This window comes from Acomys russatus, chromosome 16 (genome assembly GCF_903995435.1).
Source record: "Acomys russatus chromosome 16, mAcoRus1.1, whole genome shotgun sequence".
NCBI lineage: Eukaryota > Metazoa > Chordata > Mammalia > Rodentia > Muridae > Acomys > Acomys russatus.
The window spans coordinates 24929120-24942983 of record NC_067152.1 but is presented as its reverse complement, the minus strand read 5'-3'; the positions used below and the strand labels follow the sequence as shown (position 1 = coordinate 24942983).

The following is a 13864-nucleotide window of genomic DNA, read 5'->3' as shown; positions in this document are numbered from 1 at the left end:
AATTGTTTTTTTTTTTTTCCGGAAAATTTAAGCCTAAGTTACTGACTTGATCCCTATCACTGAGCACTTTAAAGTCTATGTCCTATCTCCAGCATAACCACAGTACAGCCATCGAAACCAGGAAATGAACATTGGTAAGTTACTACTGATTTATCCTCGGCCCCATCGGTGTTCTGATTGTAACTCTTTTTTGGGGGGTTTGGTTTTTTTTTTGTTTTGTTTTGTTTGTTTTTGAGACAGGGTTTCTCTGTGTAGCCTTGGCTGTCCTGGACTCCCTTTGGCAGACCAGGCTGGCCTCGAACTCACAGCGATCCGCCTGCCTCTGCCTCCCGAGTGCTGGGATTAAAGGCGTGCGCCACCACGCCCGGCTCTGATTGTGATTCTTGTCCCCACAAGAGGATTTACTTCAGAGCACTCGCTGTTGTTCCCTGCCACGTCTCTTCGAGCAGCTCCTCAAGATGTCGTGGCTTTGGCACCTCCAGGATCACGAGCCAGTTACTTTGTAAAAACCCTCTCAGTCAGGTTGATCTCTTGCGGCATGGTTCATGTTTGGCAGAGATGTCGCAACGGTCAGGGCTGTGTTCTGCTCACTGTTAGAGGGCACACCATAGATGATGATCGTGGGTGACTTCAGTTGTCACCTCGTCACCCGGGCTTTGCTATCCTTTCACCTCTATAATTCATAAGTATTGAAAAGACGTAGTTTGGGGTGGGGCTGGGGGGCCTGGAGGGATGGCTTAGCTGTTGATAGCACTTGGTGCTCTCCCAGAAAACCTGAGTTCAGTTCCCAGCACCCATGTTAGATGGCTTCTAACCACCTGTAACTCCAGCTCCAGGGGATCGGACACCCTCTTCTGGCCACCTCTGATGTTGATCCCCCCACCCCCAAACAGGGACTCCACTAACATACACAGACACATACACAAACATGAATCAATTACATAAATCGTTAAGTACTTTGAAACGATATAAATAGCCTATTTGTCATCAGACTTACTTTTAAAAAAACACTTTTTAAAAGATGCATTTATTTTATTTTATGTGTACGAGTGTTTTGCCTGTGGGAGTATATGTGCGTTAACGCGCATGCCTGTTCCTTCAGGAGTTCGAAAGGAGGCAACTGAACTGGAGTTGCGGGTGGGTTGTGAGGCACAGAAAAAAAATGTTCCCAGCTCCATCTCATTCTTTCCACGTTATCAGTTGTTTCTCTAAGAAGTCTGGCTCCTTTAAGAGGGGAAAGATATTTGGATGCTCTGTCAGGAGGCTGGGTGCTGACTGTGCTTCTGTCTCCAGATGATAAGGACAAAGAGGGCTATGTCGGCCTGTGGGGCTCATGTACGTACATTGGTGTTTGTGTTTTGTATCTCTTTAGATACAGTAGGAGCGAAGGGTTTATGCCCGTGCCTCAGTTCCAACCCAATGGGCTTACATATTTAGTGTCAGTGCATTCCTTTTGAGGTTAGAACCCGCGTCCTTGCACACTTGGGGCAAGAGCTCTACCACTGAGTTTATCCAAGCCATGGTTTTCCGTTAAATATCACTGAGACCTATTTAAAGGGTTTTAAAGGTTCAGGGGTAACAGGGCCTTTTGTGTTTCGGTCACCAACTCAAAGGCTGTCTTGCTCTATGTAACTAAGTGATGTTCGTTCTATGTGACAGTTGCTCATGAAACCTTTGAACCTGCTCTGTGTTCCCCCACCCTCAGCTGAGAATCGTCAGCGTGCTGGTGAAAGTTTCACAGCTGTCTGTTGCTAGCATCTAGTGGCTAATATATTAAACTTTCTCAGTTAGAATAGAATGTAAATAGAGTGGTATTTTTTCAAACTAAAACTGGAATATAACCTGATTGCTGTCCGTGCTATAAAATATGAAATTGTATTATCCTGAACAGTTTTGTGTTAAATTATTACCATGAGTTGGGTGGTGGTGGCACATGCCTTTAATCCCAGCACTCGGGAGGCAGAGGCAGGTGGATCACTGTGAGTTCGAGGCCATCCTGGTCTACAAAGTGAGTCCAGGACAGCCGAGGATACACAGAGAAATCTTGTCTCAAAAAACAAAACAAAACAAAAATTATTACCATGAAAGCAGATCTAAAATTTTTCCAGCTATAGAGGAGTTACTAAGCCATTATTTCTAGAGAAAACAAATTACAGATTCTGGACAAAATATAATTTTAAAAATTATATAACCTGAAGGCATTAGAAACAGCCCATCTTGTGGGTTTTTTGCAGGCTCCATTTTAAATGTCATAACTACTAAAGCTTGAATATAAAGTCTACAGTCTTAGTTACAACAACAACAATAGCAACAAAAACCATAAGCAGCCAGAAATAGTGGGGAACCCTGGTATGAAAAAAGCCAAAAAGGAAGTATGAATTCTCTGGGTGATTCTTGAAGTGTGTGTGTGTGTGTGTGTGTGTGTGTGTGTGTGTTTGCGCGCGCGAACGCTCGTGCATATATGTGCATTTAAATCCTACTCCATCTGAAGCTGAAATATGAAATTTGTCTCTTCAGGGTGACCAATTCATTCAGGTATCCTTGGAATTACAAAATGTCTATGGTACCTTTGGTCACTCTGGCTGCTGCTCCCCACAGGTGAGCCAGAATTAGAACTTTATCCCAGATAAGTTAACGACGTTTTATAGAGTGAAAACAGGCACACACACACGTGTGTGTGTGTGTGTGTATACATGCATACATATACATACATACATATATATAAATTAGAGAAATGTAAGCAAAGTTAGAATTTCTGCAATGTATCATTTATTTTGTTTGTTTGGTTTGGTTTTTTGGTTTTTTGAGACAGGGTCTCTCTGTGTTAGCCTTGGCTGTCCTGGACTCGCTTTGTAGACCAGGCTGGCCTCGAACTCATAGCGATCCACCTGCCTCTGCCTCCTGAGTGCTGGGGTTAAAGGCATGCGCCACCATACCCGGCCAATGTATCATTTATAATGTCCAGAATACAATCCAAAATTGTTGGGTCATACAGAGAAACAAGAAAACATAATATTTCCTTCAGAGAAAGAAAAACTACTGATGATTATCCCCAAACAATATGCGTAGTGGGAAGAATCTAGTACAACTGAAAATATATACAAATACATAAAGGAAATTATGCACAGAGTGAATTAAAAAATGGGAGGATGGTGGATTGAATCCCAGACTAGTCTAAGCTACATAGCAAGTTTCAGGCCAACCTGGGCTACACATACCCTGATATACATTATATTATATTATATTATATTATATTATATTATATTATATTATATTATATTATATTCACTGTGAATGTCAGAGGAAAAAACACCAGAATGAGAAAGAACAGTCTTGAGAGAGGTGTGGGAAATATGGAAATATCTATCACATGCGTAATTGAAGTCAGAGAAGAAAAACAGGGTGAGCAGAAAAAAAAGGTAAGCAGAGAACTGCCGGATGAGGCTGTCTCAAGCCTGTTAAAAAGCCCCAGTGTTAGAGGGGCCTTCAAGTAGGAAAATACAAATAAGACCACACCTAGTCCTGTCCTGGCCAACTGCCGAGAGCCAAAGTAAAGGGGAAAACACGATCAGTAGAGCGAGACTCATCAGAAAGCGCGCAATCTAGAATTCAGTGCCGCCTTTGAGGGGCTAGAAGAAGGGGGAAAGGACTGTCAACCTAAGATCCAGTGTTTATTTTTGTTTTAGGCTTTGTCTTATAGTCCAGGCTGGCCTGAACTCATGGCAATCTTCCTGTTTTGTCCTCCAAAGTACTGAGATCACAGGTGTGAGCCACGGTACCCGGCTCGATCCAGAAATAGATATTTGCAACAGGGTCTCACTCTGTTGGCTTGGCTGGCCTGGAACTCGCTATTGTAGGCCATGCTGGCCCTGAATTCAGAGAGTTTTTCTTATCTCTGCCTCCCAAGTGCTGGGATTAAAGGTGGCATGACTAGAATCAGAATTCTGCATCTAACAAGATTTCTTTTTTTAAAATGTTTTAATTGTTTTATGTGTATGGATGTTTTGCCTGCATGTGTGTTCCTGGTGCCTAGGGAGACCAGGAGAAGACGCTGGAAGTCCTAGAACTGGAGCTACAGATGGTTGTGAGCCTGTTATGTGAGCACTGGGAATCGAATCTAGGTCCTCTGGAAGAGCAGCCCGTGTCCCTAACCACTGAGCCACCCCTCCAGCCATCAAATAAAATATCTTATAAGCTTAAAAGCAAAGTAAAGGTGTATCCAAATAAATAAAAGCTAAGGGAAACTGCTCCCATACGGTTGTACCACTATAAGCATTAACTGAAGTTCTTTAAGCTGTGGGCAAATCGATATTGGAGAAGAACCACAGGACATTCATGGAAAAAGAAATAAAAATGATAACTATACGGGCAAAGCCAAAGTAAAAAAAATTTTCCTTTTTTTTTTTTTTTTTTTGGTTTTTCGAGACAGGGTTTCTCTGTGTAGCCTTGGCTGTCCTGGACTCACTTTGTAGACCAGGCTGGCCTCGAACTCACAGCGATCCGCCTGCCTCTGCCTCCCGAGTGCTGGGATTAAAGGCGTGCGCCACCACGCCCGGCTGTAAAATTTCCTCTTAATTAGTGTAAAATAAAATGTGATTATCTACAGCAAAACTAATGACATGGTCTTCGGAAGTTTGTGGTATATTTAGATATATGACACATGACAACTAGAGAGTAAAGGTTGCAGAGTGGAAAAAAAAAAAAAAAGGGTCCAATGGCTGCAAGCCGCTGCGAGCTGGCCTAATCGAAACCACACCGGCTTCGGAAAAACAAGCTCTGTGTTACAGCCTCCAGAACAGGCAGAAACAGACGGGGGAATGATAGTGCTGGGGAGAATGAAAGAACCTTTCGGTGACCTGGGCAGCCAGCCGCTGGATTGACAGCCACAGCAGGTATGAACAGCACTGTCTCTCACTGTGATCTCACTGACACTCATCCCGCAGTACGTCCAGCCACTGCGGAGTGCACGTTTTCCAACTACATCTAGCACTTTCTCCTCCTAGAACACAGTCAGGTCTTAATTATTTTAAAAGCGCTGAAATTGGGGGTGGTTAATCCCAGCCCTTGGGAGACAGAGGTAGGCAGATTTCTGTGAGTTCTGGGCCAGCCTGGTCTACATGACATGCTCCAGACCAGCCAGTGCCATGTAGTGAAACGCTGTCGTGAAAACAAAAACAAAACTCATCCTGAAATAAATAAATAAATGAACAGAAATCGTAGACTTTTTTTTTTTTCAAGACAGGGTTTCTCTGTGTAGCCCTGGCTGTTCTGGACACACTTTGTAGACCAAGCTGGCCTCGAACTCACAGTGATCTGCCTGCCTCTGCCTCCTGAGTGCTGGGATTAAAGGCGTGCACAAAAAAAAAAAAAAAAAAAAAGGCATGCACCATCATGCCTGGCTAGACTTTTTTTTTTTTTTTTTTTTTTTTTAATGCAGTGGGGTAGAGTTAGAGATCAATAGAAATCTTCTTACTTTTTGTTTTGCATTTCCCTTTTTGCAAAGAAGGAATTGAACCCTGGGCCATGCACGCAGTGAGATACATCTCTTGCCCAGAAATCAATAAAAAGAAAGAATGGAGAACCCACTAATTCTGTTAAAATCTACAAATTAAGTGAGTATAAATAAAATGACCTGTGGGCTGAAGAAGTCCCAAGAAAATTGTAACTAAATTACAGTGAGAACAAATAATCAAATTCAAACTAAAACTGGAATATAACCTGATTGCTGTCCATGCTATGAAATATGAAATTGTATTATCCTGAACAGTTTTGTGTTAAATTGTTACCATGAGCTGGGCAGTGTTGGCGCAAGCCTTTAATCCCAGCATTCGGGAGGCAGAGGCAGGCAGATCGCTGTGAGTTCGAGGCCAGCCTGGTCTACAGAGTGAGTCCAGGACAGCCAAGGCTACACAGAGAGACCCTGTCTCGAAAAAAATTTGTAAGATGCAGCAAGCACAGTCCCCAGAGGAGAATGTGTAGTGTAAGCGTTCACAACTAGAAAGCAAGAGTTAAAATTAGTTACTACAGTTTTGCCTTAATAGGCTAAAAAAGGAAGGGCAAATAAAACCCAAAGTTAAGTCGAAGGAAGAAGACATGAAGGACAGAGAGAAATTCAGAAGAGAACATTAACCAAATCACAAGCTGGTTATTTGAGATTAATCTCCCTAAGAAGGAAACCAACTGTAGACTGCCAAAATGGACAACGAGAAAGGAGTACAAACTGTAGATTCTACAAGAAAAGATACAGGCGACAAGGGGAGACCACAGGAATCTTATTCCAATAAAATTTGACAATTATAAAAATTAGGCAAAATCTTTGAGGAGTAAAACTCATGAGAACTAGTGGAATAAAAAAAATCTGAATCGGCCCATGTCTGTTTAAAAGATGAAGCTGGGATTTAAAGTTCAGATCAACATGGTGATACTTTAGACGTTACTATAAATATTAAAGACCAAATACAGTCAGTTCGACACGGCTCTTTAACAAAAAATAAGAAGGAATGCTACGAAAATGACCACAAAACCTAACGAAGAAATTTAAACAGTTACAGGCTTAAGCCATCCACAAACATAAACCTACAAATCCTTAATAAACTACTTAGTGGTTGGGTCCATGGCAGCTTTTATAACCAGGCAGGGCGTTGTCCCAGGAGTGCAAGGAATGTAATCTCAGGAATTTATCTCATCATGAGATCAATGTAATTCATCTAATTGATGGAACATACAGGACAAGTACAAAATTTCAACAGGTGACTTCAAATATGATAACTATCTGCCTGCAATCCCAGCACTCGGGAGCGAGCTGGACATGGGAGAATCACACGTTTAAGACTATCCTGGGCTATGTACTGAGTCCCAGGCCAATTTCAGTCCATAGAGAGATCCAATCTCAAGCTGAATAAAAAGAAAAGAAAGCCTACATCCCAAAAGACCAGGGACAGAAGGGAGCTTCTTAGGCTCTCTGGGAAAACCAATAGTTAAAATAATTTATGGTGGAATACTAAACCCTCCCTCCACCCACCCCCACACCCCAACCCCATCCCCCCCGCCACCCCGTCCCATTAAAGATAGGAACAGGACAGAAGTCACCACTTCTGTTTAATTGTTCTAGCAATTCTAGCCCATGCAATACAGCAGAGAAGAAGAAGAAACTGAAGGCATAAAGATTGGAAAGGAAGATAGGAAATGGTTTCAGTTTTTGGATGGTCCTTAGTTATGTTGAAAATTCTAAGGAATGTGCTGAATGAACCAGTAAAGCTAAGTTACTGTAGTAAGACCCAGTGAACAAGATCACTAGAAAAAAATATCTGTACATGTATGCGTGTGTGTATATATATTTAAATTCTGTTGCATTTTTACAATTTATTTGTGTAAGTGCGTGTGTGTGTCCATGTGTGTTTGTGTGTGCCACAGCCTGCATATTGAGGTCAGAAAAAAAAAATTTAGAGTTGGATTCTCTCCTTCCACCCTGTGGACTCCAGAGAGCAACCTCAGGCTTGACAGCAAGGACCCTACCTACTGAGCCATCTTGCCAGCCCCTAATTATATCACTAAAAATAAATAGTGAATAAATAAATAAATATGAAGAGAGAGAGAACAAATGACTTGACAAGCTACTTTATGCAGAAAAATGTGTAGATAAATAGATGAAAAAATACTATTATTATCTTTTTAGGGGAATATAAACTAAGATCAGAATGAAGTACTAACACACATCTCTCAGGATGGCTCTCGTTTAAACTTCTAATGATGGGCTGGAAAGATGGCTCAGCAGTTGGAGCACTTGTTGCCCGTGTTGGGGAAGAAACCAGTTCCAATTCTCAGCACCCACATCTGTATCTCCAGTTCCGGGCAATCTGATGCTCAATTTTAATCAACACTGGCACCAAGCGTGCTCTTGATGCAGATACATACATAATACACACACACACACACACACACACACACACACACACACACACACACACACACAAACATATAGGGAAATCACACCTAAAGTGAATAAATGTAACAAAAAATTTAAAATGGTAACCTGTGGGCTGTTTCAGTTTAAAAAATAATTCCAGCCAGGAGTGGTGGTGCACGCCTTTAATCCCAGCACTGAGGAGGCAGAGGCAGCCAGAGCTCTGTAAGTTTGAGGCCAGCCTGGTCTACAGAGTGAGTCCAGGACAGCCAAGGCTACACAGAGAAACCCTGTCTAGGGGGAAAAAAAGAGTTCCAATGATATGCTCAATGTGGTGGTGCATGCATGAAATCCAACACTGGGGAAACTGAGTCAGGGAACTCATGAGTTTGAAACTAGCTTAGGCTACACGGTGAGAACCTGTCTCAAAAAAAGCAAAACCAACCAAAAAATTCCATTTATATCAAATATGGGTGAGGCTGCAGAGCAACAGGAAGAACACATATTTTGCTGGAGACACACCCAGTTTTGAACAAGTTCTGTCAGTTTCTATTAAAACTAAACGTATGCCTACTCCATGACCCAGTAATTCGACACCTAGGTATTTCCTGGAGAGATATGAAAGCACATGGCCACGGAAAGGGTTTTACAAGGACCACCATATTTCAATCTACTCATGAGAAAAACAAACACACCCCAGCCGAGGGACAGTCTCTGAAATACCTGCCTGTCTCTCTCAAAACCGTCAAGGTCACCCAAACAAGGAAAGTCTGAGACACTAACCAACCAAGAGGAGCCTAAGGGCACATGGTGACTAAACTAATGTAGGCGTTGGATAGGAAGGAAGAAATTCTGAATGCTTAGTGTAGTGTTTAGAGGCCTGTTTGTGAGTTATAACAGGCGTCCCACACCAACAATAAGATGTGGGTTAATAGAGGCTGCCCAATATGGGGCGTGTTGGAGCCCTCTGTACTTGCTTGCATAATTTTCTAATAATTTTAAAACTATTTTTGTTTTGTTTTGTTTTTTTAAGACAGGGTTTCTCTGTGTAGCCTTGGCTGTCCTAGGCTTGCTTTGTAAACCAGGCTGGCCTCGAACTCACAGTGATCCTCCTGCCTCTGCCTCCCAAGTGCTGGGATTAAAGGCGTGAGCCACCACACCCGGCCTAAAACTATTTTAAAATCTAAGCTTACTTTAAAAAAAATTTTTAAAGATCTATTTATTTTGTCCTCAGTGTATGAGAGTTTTGCCTGCATGTATGTGTTTATGCCACATGTGTGGCTCTAGCCCTCAGAGTTCAGAAGTGGGCGTACTATTCTCTGGAGCTGGGGGGTCAGGCTGCTGTGGGCTGCTGTGGGCTGCTGTGGGCTGCTGTGTAGGTGCTGGGACCTGAACCCAGGTGTTCTGCAAGAGCAGCGAACGCTCTTAGCCTCTGAGTTTACTTTTTACAAAATTTAACATGGTAGTTTTGTTTAAAATAGCCAGAACCAGAACTAGAAATGGCCGGATATGGTGGTACACACCTTTAATCCCACGAGGCAGAAGCAGGTGAATTTCTATGAGTTCAAGGTTAGCCTGGTGTATGTAGTAAGTTCCAAGCCAGCCAGGACTACATAGTGAGACCCAACAAACAAGAAAACAAACAATAGCAAATGATAAACCGTTTACATGTTTCTCAACAGGAAAGTAGAGGAGTGGTGGGTCCGTATAGCGGGTTACCACGGAGTAAGAAAAGAGCGAACTACTGGGAAGCTCCATCGAATGCACGGATCCCACAGCATTATGTTAAAAGAAGCCTTAGACAAAAGAATTTGTATTAGCCGGGCGTGGTGGCGCACGCCTTTAATCCCAGCACTCAGGAGGCAGAGGCAGGCGGATCCCTGCGAGTTCGAGGCCAGCCTGGTCTACAGAGTGAGTCCAGCACAGCCAACCTTGTCTTGAAAAACCAAAATAAATAAATAAATAAATAAAAAGAAAAAGAAAGAAAAGAATTTGTATCATCTGTCTATATGATTTCATTTTCACAAAGTTCTAGAATCAGCTAAACTAGCTACAATGCCAACAGAAGTTTCTGGAGCGCCCAAGTGAGTGAGGACTAGACATTGCTGGGAAACTGCATTGCTCAGGGCTATGGTTTTGTTTGTTTGTTTGTTTGCTTGCTTGCTTGCTTTTTGGTTTGTTTGTTTGTTTTTTTTCTGAGACAGAGTTTCTCTGTGTGGCCTTGCCTGTCCTGGACTCACCCTGTAGACCAGGCTGGCCTCGAACCCACAGAGATCCGCCTGCCTCTGAGATTAAAGGTGGGTGCCACCACACCCAGTGGAACACGCACTTTTAAAAAGTCGTTAAATGGCACTCTTAAAGTAGGGACTATTCTCTGCATATAAATTTTACCTTCTTATAAAAATATAGACTGTTAGTAATGTGTATGATAGCATGTTATAGGGGTGAAATGTACTGATATCCCTAACTTTTTTTTTTTTTTTTTGGAAATTTATGTGAATTGATGAATGAATAGAGTGATGAATATGAGGAGTGATGTGTGAGGAAATAAAAATAGTGTCACAAAATTATAGAATCCGGTTAACAGTTAATGAGTGCTCACCGTATAGTCTCTGCCCTCTCTCCCTTCCCTCCCCATTACCCCTCATTTCTCTTATAAACTCATTTATTTATTTATTTATTTATTTATTTATTTATTTATTATTGCCCTTCCATAAACTCCTTATTTTTAATCATGTAAATGTTTGCATCTCTGTATGGGTATACACACATGAGTGCAGGTGTTCTTGGAGGCCACAAGAGGGCACTAGATCCTCCAGAGCTGGAGTTATAGGTAGTTGTGAGCCACCTGACTTGGGTGCTGGGAACTGAACTCAGGTCCTCTGCAAGAGCAGCTGTGTTCTTAACCACTGAGCCATTTCTCTAGCCTTGTTGTTAGCTCTGTAGCCTTTTCTGACTAGAGCTCACTATGTAGCCCACGCTGGGCTCAAACCCACAGCAACCCGCTGCATCATCCTCCTCGGTGCTGAGGTTACAGCCGTGCCCCACTTTGCTATAGTTCCTTTTCTTTTGGAAATGGTCTGAATAAAATATTTGACGGAAAACTGGCCAAGAGGGCGTAGGTTTGTAATATAGCTCCCCAGGATTGTGAGGCAAGAAAACATTGAGTTTAGGACCAGCCCAAGTAACATAGCAAGAATCTCTCTCTCCATCCCTTTCTTTCTCTCTCCCAGCTTCCCTCCAGTCTCAGAAAGATCATGTAGACGGCATAAATTCTAATATTTATAATTTTTTTTTAGCCTTTTTCAACTGACTGGTTTTGATAAAAGATAACAACAACAAATAATGAATAATATAGCCTGGATTTGAAGAACATGGCTTCACTCTACAGCAGTGATCAGCAAAATTTTATATAGACGTATATAGTGAAAAGAATAAAGGATATCTAAAGTCCTTTCTGTAGCAACCTACTTTTAAATTTTATTTAGTGTAATTTTTTTAAAAACAGTGCCTCATTATGTTGCTGTGGCTGGTCTCGAACTCACTGAGATCCACTCTGCCTCCCCGAGTGCTGGAGTTAAAGGTGTGCTCTCTCATGCCTTTCAGGACCCACTTTCCTCACTGTTCTTTTCTTTTCTTTTTTTTTTTAAGACTTATTTATTTATTATATACACAGTGTTCTGCCTACATGTATGCCTGCGCACCAGAAGAGGGCCATGAGATCACATTATAGATGGTTGTGAGCCACCGTGTGGTTGCTGGGAGTTGAACTCAGGACCTATGGAAGAGCAGACAGTGCTCTTAACCTCTGAGCCATCTCTGCAGCCCCCCTCATTGTTCTTAGTATAAGCAGGTCCCTTAAAAAGTTCTTAGAGTGATGCCGCTGCCCAGATGATCCTTCCCATCCTCCTTGCAGCGCCATTAGGGGGAGCATGGAGGAACCTCGCTCTGCCCTGCATGAGGGATTCTGCTGCGGGGAGGTGGGGGCGGGGGAGGGGGGTGGTGTCCTCAGATTCACAACACTCAAACCTGTGGAAAGGTGTCCTGTGTAGCTAACACACATAACCCTTTCTTTTTAGATACACAGCCAAATGCGGAGCTGAAAAGCACGGAGGAGCGGCCTCTGCCCACAGGTAATGCTGGGTCTTTGCTGTAGAAGCTCCCTTTAAACCAAGAGCACCAAAGAAAAGGGAGGGTGCTCTTATGCAGGTTACAGTAAAAGGCAATGGGAAACTGAATACACTGCCTCTGCTGGTAAGATACCTTCTCCATTAACATCCTAAAGGTGCGATAGGGGGTAAAGTGCTTACACACGAGGGCCGAAAGCTGGAGCCCCAGCACTGTATAAAGCCAGCTGTGGGTGCGTGTGTCCAGAAGCCCCAGCGAACTCTGGGTTCAAGTGGAAGGCAATAAAGGAAGACACGGAAACTGATATCCGGCCTCCACACACTTAGGCACACACATGTAAGTGCACACACACACACACACACACACACACACTCACACACTCACACACACACTTCAGTACCACAGGGTCAAACTACATTCCAGCTAATGCTGATCGTTGGGTTTTTGTTCACTTGATTTATTTTTTTTTCAATTAATTGATTTTTATAAATACACTAGCTTGAATTTGAATTCTTTAGGTTTCACTTAACTTTATTATTATTATTATTACTTTTTTCAATATAGGGTTTCTCTGTGTAACAACCTGCTTTGTAGCTCAGGCTGACCTTGAACTCACAGAGATCTGCATGCACTGCCTGGCTAAGCTTCACTTTAACCCTTTTTAAAAATTTTATTTACCTTTACTTTATGTGCATTGATGCTTTGTCTGCATGCATAGACATGCATGTGAGAGTGTCAGATACAGTTGTGAGCTGCCATGCGGGTGCAGGGATTTGAACCCCGATCCTCTGGAAGAGCAGTCAGTGCTCTTAACCTCTGAGCCATCTCTCCAGGCCCTAAACATCATTTTAGATCAGTGGTCAGCAACAATTTCTGGAAAAGGGACAGAAATTCATTACATTATCTGTTTCCCAGGCCTTTTGTTGTTGTTTTTTATAAGCTTTGAAAATGTTGGAACCAAAAAATGAAAAGAATAAAGAAAATGTTGGAGCTTTTCTTGCCCCTGAACTCACACTAAGCAGGTATGATCTTCGACCATGGTTTGCTGATCCCTGTTCTAGACTTAGGCAGAAGGATCTTGACTTGCTTCAGGCTGGCATAGACTATAGAGTGAGTTTGAGTCTAGCCTGGGCTACATAGGGAAACCCAGTTACTAAAGCACGCACACATAAAAATGAATGAACCAACTTCCATTGTTTCTTGTATAGAATTATGATAAAAACAGGAGAAAATAGGTTTGGCACACAGAAATTTCTAGGTTTCCTTTTAGGAAATCATTTTTTCTCAAACTGTGTCCGGGCTCAGTATCTCTTGACACTACGACATGCCAGCCCAGGTCTGCATCTGCTCTCAGGGTGCGCAGACACCATGGTGCACTGGGCTGGACTTGAAGGCAGGAAGCTTAGCTGGGAGGGTGGGTTACGCAGGACCTTGGTCCCGCAGTGAGTTCGGGGAGAAAAAGCCTTCTCAGAGACGGTTCTCAGTAACAGCTCTCCTTTACTGGGGGTGGCATAAGGGTTATATAAACCTTGGGGAAGAGGGTAGGGGGTTTTGGGGTGAGCGTACATCATTGGCTGGGGCCTGAGGTGCTGGGAATGCTTCGTTTGCACGGAGAGGCATTCCAGGTGCGAGCTGGACATGTCCTCATAAGGAAATAGGAAGTTTTAACCTGAAACCTGGTCACCAAGCTACATGACTACCTCAAGGGTGGCAAAGGTGGGGGGGGGGCGGTTTACAAGGCTATGAGCGCCAGCACATGCAGGCCCAGGACAGGGGTGGGGGGAAGCAATCCTTACTTCCGCCAATGTCAAGATGAGATTTTCAGGTTTGGAC

At 42.9% G+C, this 13864-nt stretch overlaps 1 long non-coding RNA gene across 1 annotated transcript in view; it reads left to right on the top strand.

The window, feature by feature from the left end:
• The window catches only part of LOC127200323 (uncharacterized), a 28093-nt gene that overhangs the window by 13515 nt on the left and 714 nt on the right, over positions 1-13864 (top strand). The window contains exon 2 of the long non-coding RNA XR_007832034.1: positions 11983-12036. This is a non-coding gene — a long non-coding RNA (uncharacterized LOC127200323). The remainder of the gene's footprint in view (positions 1-11982; positions 12037-13864) is intronic.